This window comes from Lathyrus oleraceus, chromosome 5 (genome assembly GCF_024323335.1).
Source record: "Lathyrus oleraceus cultivar Zhongwan6 chromosome 5, CAAS_Psat_ZW6_1.0, whole genome shotgun sequence".
Taxonomy (NCBI): domain Eukaryota; kingdom Viridiplantae; phylum Streptophyta; class Magnoliopsida; order Fabales; family Fabaceae; genus Lathyrus; species Lathyrus oleraceus.
Genome location: NC_066583.1, coordinates 549,688,606 through 549,704,380, shown reverse-complemented (window position 1 = coordinate 549,704,380; position 15,775 = coordinate 549,688,606). Strand labels below are relative to the sequence as shown.

The window sequence follows — 15,775 nt, the reverse complement described above, 5'->3', positions numbered from 1 at the left end:
TGTTTCTCTGCTTTTTTTATGATAGCAAAACTTGAAACTATGTGTTTCATGTCCATGAAGGCTACCCCTGAATGAATGCATCATAGATTCATATACTTCTCCCCCTTTGGCAATATCAAAAAGAGACAAAGAAAGCTATTAATAGCATCACATAGATACAACAGATCACATATACAATATATGATAAGGTGATTGCAAAGATAAGAACGTGCACTCACATATACTCAACATACATGAAAATACACAAAATTAATAAACACAACAATATTACATATTTATCATTCAAAACAATAGACATAGTGCAACCACTGTCTCATATTAAAACAAATTAGTAACATTGTTAAATATATAGCTAGCAGCAAAACAAACCAATCAAAATGAATAATGCATGAAGACTTAAAGTATGACTCTAAGAAACGCATCACAAAACATGAGACTCAAACGACACAACATAACACAATTTCACAACACTTCATCCAACATCACTTCTGAAATTCTAGTTATCAGACTTTCGATGTCACACGGGTTGTTATGACATCCAATTCTGCACAAACAAGAATTATGCAGATCTTAAAAGTAAGTGCAGTAAATAACACAAGTAATTGTTTACCCAGTTCAGTCCAACATGACCTACGTCTGGGGGCTACCAAGCCAGGGAGGAAATCCACTATCAGTAGTATTAATTCAAAGCTAAACTCACCCGTTTACAACTCTTCACTTAATCCCTACCCAATGCAATTTCAATCTTACACTAAGATCAGAGTTCCTACTCACTCCCCCTCAATCACCTCAGTGATTACTACCTTTAATCAATATTAAAGACAATTTTGAAGTCACACTTCAAACAATTCTTGATTGTGCTTAACAGCTTTAATCAAGTGATAACATGAAATAATATCATATTCTAGGACTCGATTTAATTAAATTATATTATTATTCACTTCAATTTATTTCATTTTATTCGGTACTACTTGGTATTTTGCTTTCTGTCATACCCCGATTTTGCTCCTGAATTTTTTATGTTTGTTTGGCATGCTTGGCCTAACCTAACTTTGGTTTTACATGAGGATTGGTTTTGATCCAAAGTCATGGTGTTGTTCATGTGATTGTTAATGCACATATGGTCTTGATCATCTGAACAACCAAGTTTCTTGTGTTTCTAGCCACTTGCCAGTCAAGTTATTGGTCCATGGATACTATGTCAAAACCCTGACCTTATGGTCTCATTTCATGGCTTTGTTCACGTGCATTATCGGTCAAGTTATTTTTCAAAAGTCAAGCACTCAAGTCATAAACAAAAAACCAATTGTGAAACCAACTTCAAACCATTTTGTTAATCCATTTCAATTTTATTTCATTACATTTGATTCCATACAAAAATACACATTGGTGGGAAACAACCTTCTGCTTTGTCCCTAGCAACTATATCTCTTCTTCTTACTGAGCAAGTTCCTTTTGCAGCAAAGGATTTGTCGTTGAGCAATATTGTTAGTGATAGCAAACATATGCTGCTTGGACTTTCTGATGGAACATTGTACAGTATATCTTGGAAGGGGGAGTCCTATGGAGCTTTTCAATTTGATCCAAATCCTTCTGCTAGCTTTGATAATTCTCAATTTCCACATTCTTTAGAGAATGGTGTTTCGCTTAAAGACCTCCTAAAGGTTCCTATGCCCAATCACATTATTCAAAAAAATTCTGAAATCAAACAGCTGGAGCTTTGCCTTTCTTTGAGGTTACTATTTGTCTTGTATTCTGATGGGCACCTTGTCTCATGTTCCATTAGTAAGAAAGGTTTAAAGCAAGTTGACTGTATTAAAGCAGAAAAGAGGTTGGCTTGTGGGGACGCTGTATGTGCTTCAGTAGCTCTTGAGCAGGATATTCTGGCTGTTGGTACCAGAAGAGGAATTGTGGAGTTGTATGATTTGGCTGAGTCATTAATGCTTATACGCACAGTTTCTTGGTATGACTGGGGATATTCAATGGATGACACTGGCCCTGTTAGTTGCATTGCATGGACACCTGATAACTCTGCTTTTGCAGTTGGGTGGAAATTAAGGGGGCTTACAGTTTGGTCAGTTTCTGGGTGCCGCTTGATGTCAACAATCCGACAGATAGGTTTAAGTTCTGTATCTTCTCCAGTTGCTAAGCCAAACCGTGATTGTAAGCATGAGCCATTGATGGGTGGTACCTCACTGATGCAGTGGGGTGAACATGGGTATAGACTTTATGTTATTGAGGAGAGATCTTCAGAGAGAATTCTTTCATTCTCTTTTGGAAAATGCTGTCTTAACATAGGTGTTTCCGGAATTGCATACATCCGGCAAGTGATTTATGGGGAAGACCGGTTGCTCATTGTGCAGTCAGAAGAGATTGACGAGCTTAAAATGCTGCATCTCAAGCTTCCAGTTTCTTATATTTCCCAAAACTGGCCTGTTCAACATGTGGCAGCTAGTCAGGATGGAATGTACTTAGCAGTCGCTGGTCTCCATGGTTTGATATTGTATGGTATACGATTGAAAAGATGGAGAGTATTTGGAGATGTTACACAGGAACAAAAGATTCAGTGTAAGGGCTTGCTATGGCTGGGAAAGATTGTTGTTGTCTGCAACTATATTGATTCTTCCAAAATGAAATCCAGATTTACAGCTTTCTGCAGTACGAGAACTTTCAATTATGACTGCCAAGAGTCATCCTGCAGCAATGCGATTCATTCCTGATCAAATCCCACGAGAACCTATTTCAAAAAAGTTACATTTCATCTTCATCAGATTCATTTAGTGGAGAACCAGCAAGATGTCTGATATTGAGGTCAAATGGGGAGCTTTCGCTTCTTGATTTGGATGATGGGCGGGAGAGAAATCTTACGGATTCAGTTGAGCTTTTTTTTGGGGTCACTTGTGGCCAGTTTGAGGATAAAACAAATTTGATTGAGGAAGTTTCATGGTTAGATTACGGTCATCGGGGCATGCAGGTTTGGTATCCATCTCCAGGTCCAAATTCTTTTAAGCAGGAAGACTTCTTGCAGCTGGATCCGGAGCTGGAGCTTGATCGTGAAGTATACCCTCTGGGACTTCTTCCGAATGCTGGTGTAGTTGTTGGTGTTTCCCAGAGAATGTCATTTCCATCAAGTGCAGAATTCCCGTGTTTTGAGCCATCTCCTCAAGCACAAACTATACTGCAGTGCCTACTCCGCCATCTTCTTCAGAGAGACAAAATTGAGGAAGCTTTAAGGCTGGCAGAACTATCAGCAGAAAAGCCTCATTTTTCACATTGTCTAGAGTGGCTTCTTTTTACAGTATTTGAAGCAGATATATCCAGGCCAAATGTAGACAAGAACCAGATGTCGGTTCTTAAACATGTAAAAACTCTTTTGGAGAAGACCTGCGATCTTATCCGAAATTTTCCAGAGTACTTGGATGTTGTTGTTAGTGTTGCAAGAAAAACAGATGGTCGTCATTGGGCAGATTTGTTCTCTGCTGCTGGAAGATCCACAGAATTGTTTGAGGAATGTTTTCAACGTAGATGGTACCGCACTGCAGCTTGCTATATACTTGTAATTGCCAAAGGATGGGTCTGGCTATGAGTTTTTGGGAGATATTGTGCTGCAACTTGACAAAATAAATCCTCAGGTTGCCTCCAGAATGACTTCAATTGGCACATGCTGTATATCTGCTATCAAGACAAGCCAAAATATGACTATTAATGATCATGAAGGTGGTAGTTTAGAGCTGCAAAAGTTCAATGCCTGTGATGGCGATTCTTCTCATATCATTGTGCATAGTTTGCCAGTTAATTCAAATCAAGTGGATAAGCTGTCAACCAGGTTCCAACCAAAAAAAACTGGCACAGATGTTCTCGCAGGTGCTGCAGATAAAGTTGAAGAACTCGGTGATTTTGTGGTTTGTCATGCTACTAACGCGGATTCGGAAATTCAGGTTCATAGAGAAAATAGTTCAGCATCATCAATCAAGTGCAGCAGTAGATAAGTGCTTCCTCATCTCTTCATTATTCACTCTACTGCCACCGCCGTTTAAATTTCCAGTTCAGTTCCGGATAATGTTAATATGAAGAACTGTTGGTTTTTCGACAACAATTTTAACGGTGTGTCGGAGGAGATTCTTGGTGATGTTGTTGTTTTTTTATTCTTCTCCACTTGATGATGACGTAGAAACTGACGTTGTGGAACAAGATTGGAATGATCAATTCAAACACATTGAAGAGCCATCTCTTGGTGTTTTCTCAGTACCATCGTTTGATTTGTGCGGCGAAACTCAAAATGAGAAACCAAATCTTGTGAACAATTTCTCTGCTTCTGAACTTTCTGATATTGATCGAAGAAATATTGTTAATTCGAGCTTAAAAAGACTGCTGGAGCTAAATATGGCAAAATTATTCCATATTCTTGAAATTGGCTAATATTTTTGAAAGCAGTAGTTATTCCTCAGTTGAGAACTCCAACTTTGAGTTACCATGGATCCCGGTAAAGTGTCCTCGCAGTAAACGCCGGCGTCTCTCAAGTTTCAACAAGCTCTTCTTAATTCAATTCATGCCTCCTTCCTGCAAACATCAAATAATACATATCATATTCAAGTAAATTCGCAGCCGTGAATAGCTTTTTACCGGCGGTAAAAATCCACAAGCAAAAGGGAATCAAAGTATTTTCAGAAGAGGTACAAGGTACATGTTACCTTTTTTCAGAATAGGCACCAAAACAGGGTAGACAAACTGACGGCACCAAAAGCACTTCCAAGTCCGACATCCTTTTGATCTCAGCTGCCAATTCAAAACCCTAGCAGTGGGACTATAAGAGGATCCGTTACTGTTCACTAAGAAAAAGAGCTGAAAAAAACCCTAAATTCTTTGGAGGATAGCCGCCACTGTTCACTGAGAGAAAGAGGAGTAGACGGCAAGGAGAAAAGAAGGCCATATTTTTTCTTGGTGGTGAAGAGCGGACAAGAAGATCAAAACCGCTTCAGGTGAAATGCTTACTCACATTCGTCGATCGAGCTCGCCGCAACCGGTTAGCTTCCTTTCCGAGCTTTATTTCTATGTTTCGATTATGCTTTGAACTCCATGTTTGATTTAGAAATACTGCTGCCTGTTTGTTTGTGATGTCAACTTCCTGTTAAAATTTTGATGTTCAAAATGGAAAGAAATAGAGTGCGTTAACGATGAACTTGTTGCTACTGGAAAGAAACAGAGTGCGTTAACGATGAACTTGTTGCTACTGTTTTTTTTCCAACTTTGTATTTCATTTAAAAATTTTGGTCCGTTTGTTTATCTTATGTATTAGTGCTTGAGATCATACTACAAGGATGCTTGTCTGGCGGAGTTGGTAAAGGAATGCTTTGGCAAACCTTTGGTCTCGGGTTCAATACCCTTGTGCTTCACTTTGGTTTTAGTTTTTTCACTTTATTCAATTGATTTAGGATTTTTTTTTATTTTTATTATTAATCATTTTATTTTATTTTATTCTCACTTTTCAATTTTAGTTTTTATTCTCTCGCTGTTATTTTATTTTTTATTTGTTAAATATCGATTTTAATTTATGGATTTGACAATTTTCTTGTTATTTATCCGTGATTATTTTTATCGATAAAGTGATAGTATTTCGCCGCGTTTTGACTAATCACATATGACATTTCAATTGTTGTCAATATGTGCAAACCGGCTTTGAGCACATTATTTAGGTTTTATGTGTCCCTTAATTTCCATCCGTGCAAATCCCGATTTTATCCTTTTTTCGATTTAATTTTTAAGTGTTTTGTAAATATAACTTGTTGTGTTATTTATTTTCTTCACATAGCTTACTCTTGGGCTTTCTTACAATGAGCCGGTTCCCTTACACTTACACGTTGTTTAATGTTCATTCATTTCTTTTCTTTGATTATTTGATTTGATCACATGTTTGTTTAAATATTTTACTTGTGTGATTAACTGTGGCCTACTTGTATGGTGTATGAGGCATATACTTATATTGTTTGATTGCCATGTCAATCCCCATTCATAACAAATGTATCCCTCTCCCATGAAATGTATAACATTCTTTCATTCTTTATTCATCTGTTAATACAAGAAATAAAATGAACACCCGATAACCATTTCAAAACAAGACCAAAACCTTGATCCAACGTCGAGTAATCATTTTTCAAAACCTAACAGAACCAGCACGTATTCATCCACCCTTTTTGTAAGTCGATTGCTTTATGCATCGCCATCAACCTTGTAAGTCGATTGCTTCATGCATCGCCATCAACCTTGTAAGTCGATTGCTTCATGCATCGCCATCAATGTAGCCCTCTCCAATATATATCACCGATTTCAAACTTGTACAGATCTATGGAGTCTCGCCCTTTGCAGACTACCATTCCATCACGTCAATTTGAGCTTTTATCCAATTATTTGCACTCTTATTTGTTTCAACTCAACAAACGTTTTGCATGTTTTAATTGATAAAGTATCATTGTTTTTCAAAATAAATAAATTTTTCAAAATTGCTCTCAAACTAAGTGAATATTCACAATGATGGAAGGATACTTAGGAGACCCACAGTGCTCTCCCAAGGGCGGTATGATTACCAACAGGTAAGACAACTGTTCGTATCTCGAGCATGACTGTATCTTTTCCCTGTAGAACCTCTCATGTTTTCTCCTCAGCGAGATTGCCCAGTGTAGTGTTGGTTGAAGTTGTTCATCTTCATGTCCCCGGCAGTGCAGTTTCCTTCCTCCAAGTCCCTGTTAGCCCTATTGTGGGGCATCTCTAGTAGAGTGCTGTTTGAGCCCTATTGTGGGGCATCCCTAGCAAGTTTGCTGTTTGGACGCTTTTTGTGGGGCAGTCCTAGGCAGAGCATTTATTGAAGACTTCAACTTTCCTCTCTCCAGCAGAGCAGTCTTCCTCCCTCCCCCAGCATGGGTGCTCTTCTTGGAAGATTCAGTATTTGGTGGATTGACATCCCAGTACTCCATCATGTCCTCAGGTAGATCCCCAGCGGAGTTGTTGGCATGATGAGCTTTACCGGTGCCTATCTATCCTTATCAGAGATCTGGTTGCTTCATGGTATCTCTGATCTCCAGCACGAGTGGTCATGGCGCGTCCGCCTGTATGCTGAGCTCTGTTCTCCGGTTGTGACCGACGATCCCTCCGGAAGCCTCTGGTGGCATTCCTCCCCTGCAGGATGGTGTTGCTCCCTGATATCCCAGTCTCCAATGGATTTTCTCGTCTCTCTGGTGACTTTGGTTTTCCCTCCGGAAGAGTGGTACCGGATGGTTGATTCCCGGACCTGTGTGTTGAGCACGTCTGTTTGTCAGCATTCATCATATTCTTAGGTATCATGCATGCATGCATAATCATAGCATTCAGATACTCATGATGCAGCTGTTGCCGTGTATCTGTTGATGGTTGTCTCCTGCTATTTGTTGATACAGATCTCTCCAGTAGATCCTCCCTAACAGATTTGAGATCAGTGTCTCCTCAGCGAGCCTGAAGGTTACTGCCTTCCCAGTAGGGTTTGTGTTGATGGTTTTCCCTCAGTGAGATCCCCAAGCGGATCGGGTTCGGAGAAAATCATCCCCAATAGAGATAAGAATGGGTTGCCTCCCCTAGTAGGGCAATCTCCAAGCAGTTCGGGTTCGATGGAGTGCATCCCCAGCAAGGTTTGTCTTTCCCCAGCAGGGTGGAAGTTGACGTGATTATAAGATCCTCAGCACAGTTCCTGGAGTTCGCCGGTGTGGTCTCTGGAGGAGACGTGTGTTTATGCATTCATCATTTAGATAAGCATAGCATATTGCATCATTAGTGCATAGCATTTCCATGATCATGGGGCATTGTGTAAAACAAGAAAAAAACTCATGCATCAACATTGCAAACATGTCCATTAGCCCTAGGCCGTGGTGACCAGCCGAGATTGGGTTGTTGGAAAGAGTTTAGCATCGCGCCATTGGATAAGTGGGTATCCCCAACAAGTGGGTTCATCAGCATGGTTGAGAAGTTGGTGTTTTCCCAACAAGTGACTCCTTAGTTAAGTGGGTATCCCCAGCAGTGTTACTCCCCGAAGTTGGCATCATTTTGCAAGCTTGGTTCAATTCCCCTAGCATATGTGGGCGTGTCTGATCTCTCCATGTAGATCCAACCCCTTAAGCAGAAAGTGTCTATCCTTTACTGCCATTTCCCCACTGAGATACATCCTCGTGGATGACGGTTGTTTCCGTTCCCTCCCTAATGGGATGGGTTTTCCCTATTGAGTTCTTTCCTCATTAGGATGAGTCCTGATTCAGTCTGCCTTTTTGGATCGATCCTAAATTGGCTTCCTGTTGGCTGTCTCCCGTGCTTCCCTGGGGCATAAATGAATAGTCGCTCATTAACCGGCACTCATTCATCTTATCCTCGGCAGAATTTGTGGCTTCTACCAACGAACCGGTAGTTGTAAGTCCTATCTTTGTGGTTTTCTACCTACTAACTGGTAGTTGTAAAATCCCACTTTCATCCCCTAGCAGAGGTAACCGTTGTGGTTCATTCTGATTGTTGGCGGATTTTGCGGTCTTCTACCTACTACCCGGTAGTTGTAAATCCTTTTTTCTCGCTCGGTCTCTCAGCAGACTGTTTGTGGCTTCTACCAACGAACCGGTAGTTGCAAGTCCTATCTTTGTGGTTTTCTACCTACTAACTGGTAGTTGTAAAATCCCACTTTCATCCCCTAGCAGAGTTAACCCTTTGTGCTCATCCTATTGATGACTGGTTACTTTTCTGTGGTTTTCTACCTACTAGCAGGTAGTTGTAAAATCCCACTTTCATCCCCTTGTTGGAGTTAACCCTTGTGCTCATCCTATCGATGACTGGTTACCTTTCTGTGGTTTTCTGCCTACAAACCGGTAGATGTAATCCCCTCTTTGCAGTTATCAGCATCCAGTTTGCGGTATTGATATTCTTTTCCCCTCTGGATACTTGCCTTGATCAAGCAGTATTGTCCCCAGTGGGTCTTCCCCTTTCTTTTGGGTATTTGCTCCGAGTTAGCAACTTTATCCTCTTTTGATTGGTCATCTTTTGCATGCCTAGTCCTGGTACCCTGATGCCTTTCTTTTCGGTCGATCATTCATTTAACAACCTGCAACCCGGTTATGGATAATCTTCCATGCGAGTGTATTATCTACGTTTTGACGACTATAGATAATATATCTCATGCACTCTTTGGTCAATCTTTCGATTGTTATCCCCAACGTAGGTCTTTGGCATGCGGGCCGGCTCACGTATCACTGTTTTGTTATCTTCGCCGATGCTGATAGACATGAAGTTTTCCCGGTATCCAGACCGAAGTGGCATTCAAGCCAGTTTCCGATTTCCAGATCGAAGAAGTTCTCAACAATCAGGACGAAGAACTTATGGTATTCAGACCAGTTTTCCCGGTATCCAGACCGAAGTGGCATTCAAGCCAGTTTCCGATTTCCAGATCGAAGAAGTTCTCAACAATCAGGACGAAGAACTTATGGTATTCAGACCAGTTTTCCCGGTATCCAGACCGAAGTGGCATTCAGGCCAGTTTCCGATTTCCAGATCGAAGAAGTTCTCAACAATCAGGACGAAGAACTTGTGGTGTTCAGACCAGTTTTCCCGGTATCCAGACCGAAGTGGCATTCAGGCCAGTTTTCCGGTATTCAGACCGAGGTGGCATCCAGGTCAGTTTTCCCGGTATCCAGACCGAAGTGGCGTTCAGGCCAGAGTATTCCCGGTATCTAGACCGAAGTGGCATCCAGGCCAGTTTTCCCGGTATCCAGACCGAAGTGGCATTCAGGCCAGTTTTCCCGGTATCCAGACCGAAGTGGCATTCAGGCCAGTTTTCCCGGTATCCAGACCGAAGTGGCATTCAGGCCAGTTTTCCCGGTATCCAGACCGAAGTGGCATTCAGGCCAGTTCCCGGTATCCAGACCGAAGTGGCATTCAGGCCAGTTTCCGATTTCCAGATCGAAGAAGTTCTCAACAATCAGGACGAAGAACTTGTGGTGTTCAGACCAGATTTTCGGTGATCAGACCAACATTGATACTCTCATATTCCAATGCTTAGTGTTCAGACTAATGTGTGGCGTTCAGGCCATGGGTATTCCTACGTTACCATTTATTTTGGTATCCAGGTCAACTTTCTGTTTCGGTACTCAGGCCGATTTTCACCGTATCAGACGGATTTTTCTTTTGAGATTGCTTCTTTGACGATGCTGACACGCATTGTTTCATAGGGATTCATGATCAAAATCCGGGTCTTCTTAGTATTTAACCATCTCCCACTACGATCATGTGAAGAACGTCCTGCTTCATATTCTCTAGTTGAAGACGCTTAAATAGGGGCAACTGTCATACCCCGATTTTGCTCCTGAATTTTTTATGTTTGTTTGGCATGCTTGGCCTAACCTAACTTTGGTTTTACATGAGGATTGGTTTTGATCCAAAGTCATGGTGTTGTTCATGTGATTGTTAATGCACATATGGTCTTGATCATCTGAACAACCAAGTTTCTTGTGTTTCTAGCCACTTGCCAGTCAAGTTATTGGTCCATGGATACTATGTCAAAACCCTGACCTTATGGTCTCATTTCATGGCTTTGTTCACGTGCATTATCGGTCAAGTTATTTTTCAAAAGTCAAGCACTCAAGTCATAAACAAAAAACCAATTGTGAAACCAACTTCAAACCATTTTGTTAATCCATTTCAATTTTATTTCATTACATTTGATTCCATACAAAAATACACATTGGTGGGAAACAACCTTCTGCTTTGTCCCTAGCAACTATATCTCTTCTTCTTACTGAGCAAGTTCCTTTTGCAGCAAAGGATTTGTCGTTGAGCAATATTGTTAGTGATAGCAAACATATGCTGCTTGGACTTTCTGATGGAACATTGTACAGTATATCTTGGAAGGGGGAGTCCTATGGAGCTTTTCAATTTGATCCAAATCCTTCTGCTAGCTTTGATAATTCTCAATTTCCACATTCTTTAGAGAATGGTGTTTCGCTTAAAGACCTCCTAAAGGTTCCTATGCCCAATCACATTATTCAAAAAAATTCTGAAATCAAACAGCTGGAGCTTTGCCTTTCTTTGAGGTTACTATTTGTCTTGTATTCTGATGGGCACCTTGTCTCATGTTCCATTAGTAAGAAAGGTTTAAAGCAAGTTGACTGTATTAAAGCAGAAAAGAGGTTGGCTTGTGGGGACGCTGTATGTGCTTCAGTAGCTCTTGAGCAGGATATTCTGGCTGTTGGTACCAGAAGAGGAATTGTGGAGTTGTATGATTTGGCTGAGTCATTAATGCTTATACGCACAGTTTCTTGGTATGACTGGGGATATTCAATGGATGACACTGGCCCTGTTAGTTGCATTGCATGGACACCTGATAACTCTGCTTTTGCAGTTGGGTGGAAATTAAGGGGGCTTACAGTTTGGTCAGTTTCTGGGTGCCGCTTGATGTCAACAATCCGACAGATAGGTTTAAGTTCTGTATCTTCTCCAGTTGCTAAGCCAAACCGTGATTGTAAGCATGAGCCATTGATGGGTGGTACCTCACTGATGCAGTGGGGTGAACATGGGTATAGACTTTATGTTATTGAGGAGAGATCTTCAGAGAGAATTCTTTCATTCTCTTTTGGAAAATGCTGTCTTAACATAGGTGTTTCCGGAATTGCATACATCCGGCAAGTGATTTATGGGGAAGACCGGTTGCTCATTGTGCAGTCAGAAGAGATTGACGAGCTTAAAATGCTGCATCTCAAGCTTCCAGTTTCTTATATTTCCCAAAACTGGCCTGTTCAACATGTGGCAGCTAGTCAGGATGGAATGTACTTAGCAGTCGCTGGTCTCCATGGTTTGATATTGTATGGTATACGATTGAAAAGATGGAGAGTATTTGGAGATGTTACACAGGAACAAAAGATTCAGTGTAAGGGCTTGCTATGGCTGGGAAAGATTGTTGTTGTCTGCAACTATATTGATTCTTCCAAAATGAAATCCAGATTTACAGCTTTCTGCAGTACGAGAACTTTCAATTATGACTGCCAAGAGTCATCCTGCAGCAATGCGATTCATTCCTGATCAAATCCCACGAGAACCTATTTCAAAAAAGTTACATTTCATCTTCATCAGATTCATTTAGTGGAGAACCAGCAAGATGTCTGATATTGAGGTCAAATGGGGAGCTTTCGCTTCTTGATTTGGATGATGGGCGGGAGAGAAATCTTACGGATTCAGTTGAGCTTTTTTTTGGGGTCACTTGTGGCCAGTTTGAGGATAAAACAAATTTGATTGAGGAAGTTTCATGGTTAGATTACGGTCATCGGGGCATGCAGGTTTGGTATCCATCTCCAGGTCCAAATTCTTTTAAGCAGGAAGACTTCTTGCAGCTGGATCCGGAGCTGGAGCTTGATCGTGAAGTATACCCTCTGGGACTTCTTCCGAATGCTGGTGTAGTTGTTGGTGTTTCCCAGAGAATGTCATTTCCATCAAGTGCAGAATTCCCGTGTTTTGAGCCATCTCCTCAAGCACAAACTATACTGCAGTGCCTACTCCGCCATCTTCTTCAGAGAGACAAAATTGAGGAAGCTTTAAGGCTGGCAGAACTATCAGCAGAAAAGCCTCATTTTTCACATTGTCTAGAGTGGCTTCTTTTTACAGTATTTGAAGCAGATATATCCAGGCCAAATGTAGACAAGAACCAGATGTCGGTTCTTAAACATGTAAAAACTCTTTTGGAGAAGACCTGCGATCTTATCCGAAATTTTCCAGAGTACTTGGATGTTGTTGTTAGTGTTGCAAGAAAAACAGATGGTCGTCATTGGGCAGATTTGTTCTCTGCTGCTGGAAGATCCACAGAATTGTTTGAGGAATGTTTTCAACGTAGATGGTACCGCACTGCAGCTTGCTATATACTTGTAATTGCCAAAGGATGGGTCTGGCTATGAGTTTTTGGGAGATATTGTGCTGCAACTTGACAAAATAAATCCTCAGGTTGCCTCCAGAATGACTTCAATTGGCACATGCTGTATATCTGCTATCAAGACAAGCCAAAATATGACTATTAATGATCATGAAGGTGGTAGTTTAGAGCTGCAAAAGTTCAATGCCTGTGATGGCGATTCTTCTCATATCATTGTGCATAGTTTGCCAGTTAATTCAAATCAAGTGGATAAGCTGTCAACCAGGTTCCAACCAAAAAAAACTGGCACAGATGTTCTCGCAGGTGCTGCAGATAAAGTTGAAGAACTCGGTGATTTTGTGGTTTGTCATGCTACTAACGCGGATTCGGAAATTCAGGTTCATAGAGAAAATAGTTCAGCATCATCAATCAAGTGCAGCAGTAGATAAGTGCTTCCTCATCTCTTCATTATTCACTCTACTGCCACCGCCGTTTAAATTTCCAGTTCAGTTCCGGATAATGTTAATATGAAGAACTGTTGGTTTTTCGACAACAATTTTAACGGTGTGTCGGAGGAGATTCTTGGTGATGTTGTTGTTTTTTTATTCTTCTCCACTTGATGATGACGTAGAAACTGACGTTGTGGAACAAGATTGGAATGATCAATTCAAACACATTGAAGAGCCATCTCTTGGTGTTTTCTCAGTACCATCGTTTGATTTGTGCGGCGAAACTCAAAATGAGAAACCAAATCTTGTGAACAATTTCTCTGCTTCTGAACTTTCTGATATTGATCGAAGAAATATTGTTAATTCGAGCTTAAAAAGACTGCTGGAGCTAAATATGGCAAAATTATTCCATATTCTTGAAATTGGCTAATATTTTTGAAAGCAGTAGTTATTCCTCAGTTGAGAACTCCAACTTTGAGTTACCATGGATCCCGGTAAAGTGTCCTCGCAGTAAACGCCGGCGTCTCTCAAGTTTCAACAAGCTCTTCTTAATTCAATTCATGCCTCCTTCCTGCAAACATCAAATAATACATATCATATTCAAGTAAATTCGCAGCCGTGAATAGCTTTTTACCGGCGGTAAAAATCCACAAGCAAAAGGGAATCAAAGTATTTTCAGAAGAGGTACAAGGTACATGTTACCTTTTTTCAGAATAGGCACCAAAACAGGGTAGACAAACTGACGGCACCAAAAGCACTTCCAAGTCCGACATCCTTTTGATCTCAGCTGCCAATTCAAAACCCTAGCAGTGGGACTATAAGAGGATCCGTTACTGTTCACTAAGAAAAAGAGCTGAAAAAAACCCTAAATTCTTTGGAGGATAGCCGCCACTGTTCACTGAGAGAAAGAGGAGTAGACGGCAAGGAGAAAAGAAGGCCATATTTTTTCTTGGTGGTGAAGAGCGGACAAGAAGATCAAAACCGCTTCAGGTGAAATGCTTACTCACATTCGTCGATCGAGCTCGCCGCAACCGGTTAGCTTCCTTTCCGAGCTTTATTTCTATGTTTCGATTATGCTTTGAACTCCATGTTTGATTTAGAAATACTGCTGCCTGTTTGTTTGTGATGTCAACTTCCTGTTAAAATTTTGATGTTCAAAATGGAAAGAAACAGAGTGCGTTAACGATGAACTTGTTGCTACTGGAAAGAAACAGAGTGCGTTAACGATGAACTTGTTGCTACTGTTTTTTTTCCAACTTTGTATTTCATTTAAAAATTTTGGTCCGTTTGTTTATCTTATGTATTAGTGCTTGAGATCATACTACAAGGATGCTTGTCTGGCGGAGTTGGTAAAGGAATGCTTTGGCAAACCTTTGGTCTCGGGTTCAATACCCTTGTGCTTCACTTTGGTTTTAGTTTTTTCACTTTATTCAATTGATTTAGGATTTTTTTTTATTTTTATTATTAATCATTTTATTTTATTTTATTCTCACTTTTCAATTTTAGTTTTTATTCTCTCGCTGTTATTTTATTTTTTATTTGTTAAATATCGATTTTAATTTATGGATTTGACAATTTTCTTGTTATTTATCCGTGATTATTTTTATCGATAAAGTGATAGTATTTCGCCGCGTTTTGACTAATCACATATGACATTTCAATTGTTGTCAATATGTGCAAACCGGCTTTGAGCACATTATTTAGGTTTTATGTGTCCCTCAATTTCCATCCGTGTAAATCCCGATTTTATCCTTTTTTCGATTTAATTTTTAAGTGTTTTGTAAATATAACTTGTTGTGTTATTTATTTTCTTCACATAGCTTACTCTTGGGCTTTCTTACAATGAGCCGGTTCCCTTACACTTACACGTTGTTTAATGTTCATTCATTTCTTTTCTTTGATTATTTGATTTGATCACATGTTTGTTTAAATATTTTACTTGTGTGATTAACTGTGGCCTACTTGTATGGTGTATGAGGCATATACTTATATTGTTTGATTGCCATGTCAATCCCCATTCATAACAAATGTATCCCTCTCCCATGAAATGTATAACATTCTTTCATTCTTTATTCATCTGTTAATACAAGAAATAAAATGAACACCCGATAACCATTTCAAAACAAGACCAAAACCTTGATCCAACGTCGAGTAATCATTTTTCAAAACCTAACAGAACCAGCACGTATTCATCCACCCTTTTTGTAAGTCGATTGCTTTATGCATCGCCATCAACCTTGTAAGTCGATTGCTTCATGCATCGCCATCAACCTTGTAAGTCGATTGCTTCATGCATCGCCATCAACCTTGTAAGTCGATTGCTTCATGCATCGCCGTCTACCCTCATCCCTAACACTTCTCCTTGCTCCATTCGTCGATTCTTGTTCCGATTAGGTAGCACCCATTAGATAGAACCCTTTGTATGATAACATAG

At 40.3% G+C, this 15,775-nt stretch overlaps 2 pseudogenes; both read left to right on the top strand.

The window, feature by feature from the left end:
• The first annotated feature begins 1,367 nt into the window (after positions 1-1,367).
• Positions 1,368-3,586, top strand: LOC127081995 (uncharacterized; annotated as a pseudogene).
• A 7,133-nt stretch (positions 3,587-10,719) lies between these two features.
• Positions 10,720-12,938, top strand: LOC127081994 (uncharacterized; annotated as a pseudogene).
• Positions 12,939-15,775: the final 2,837 nt, after the last annotated feature.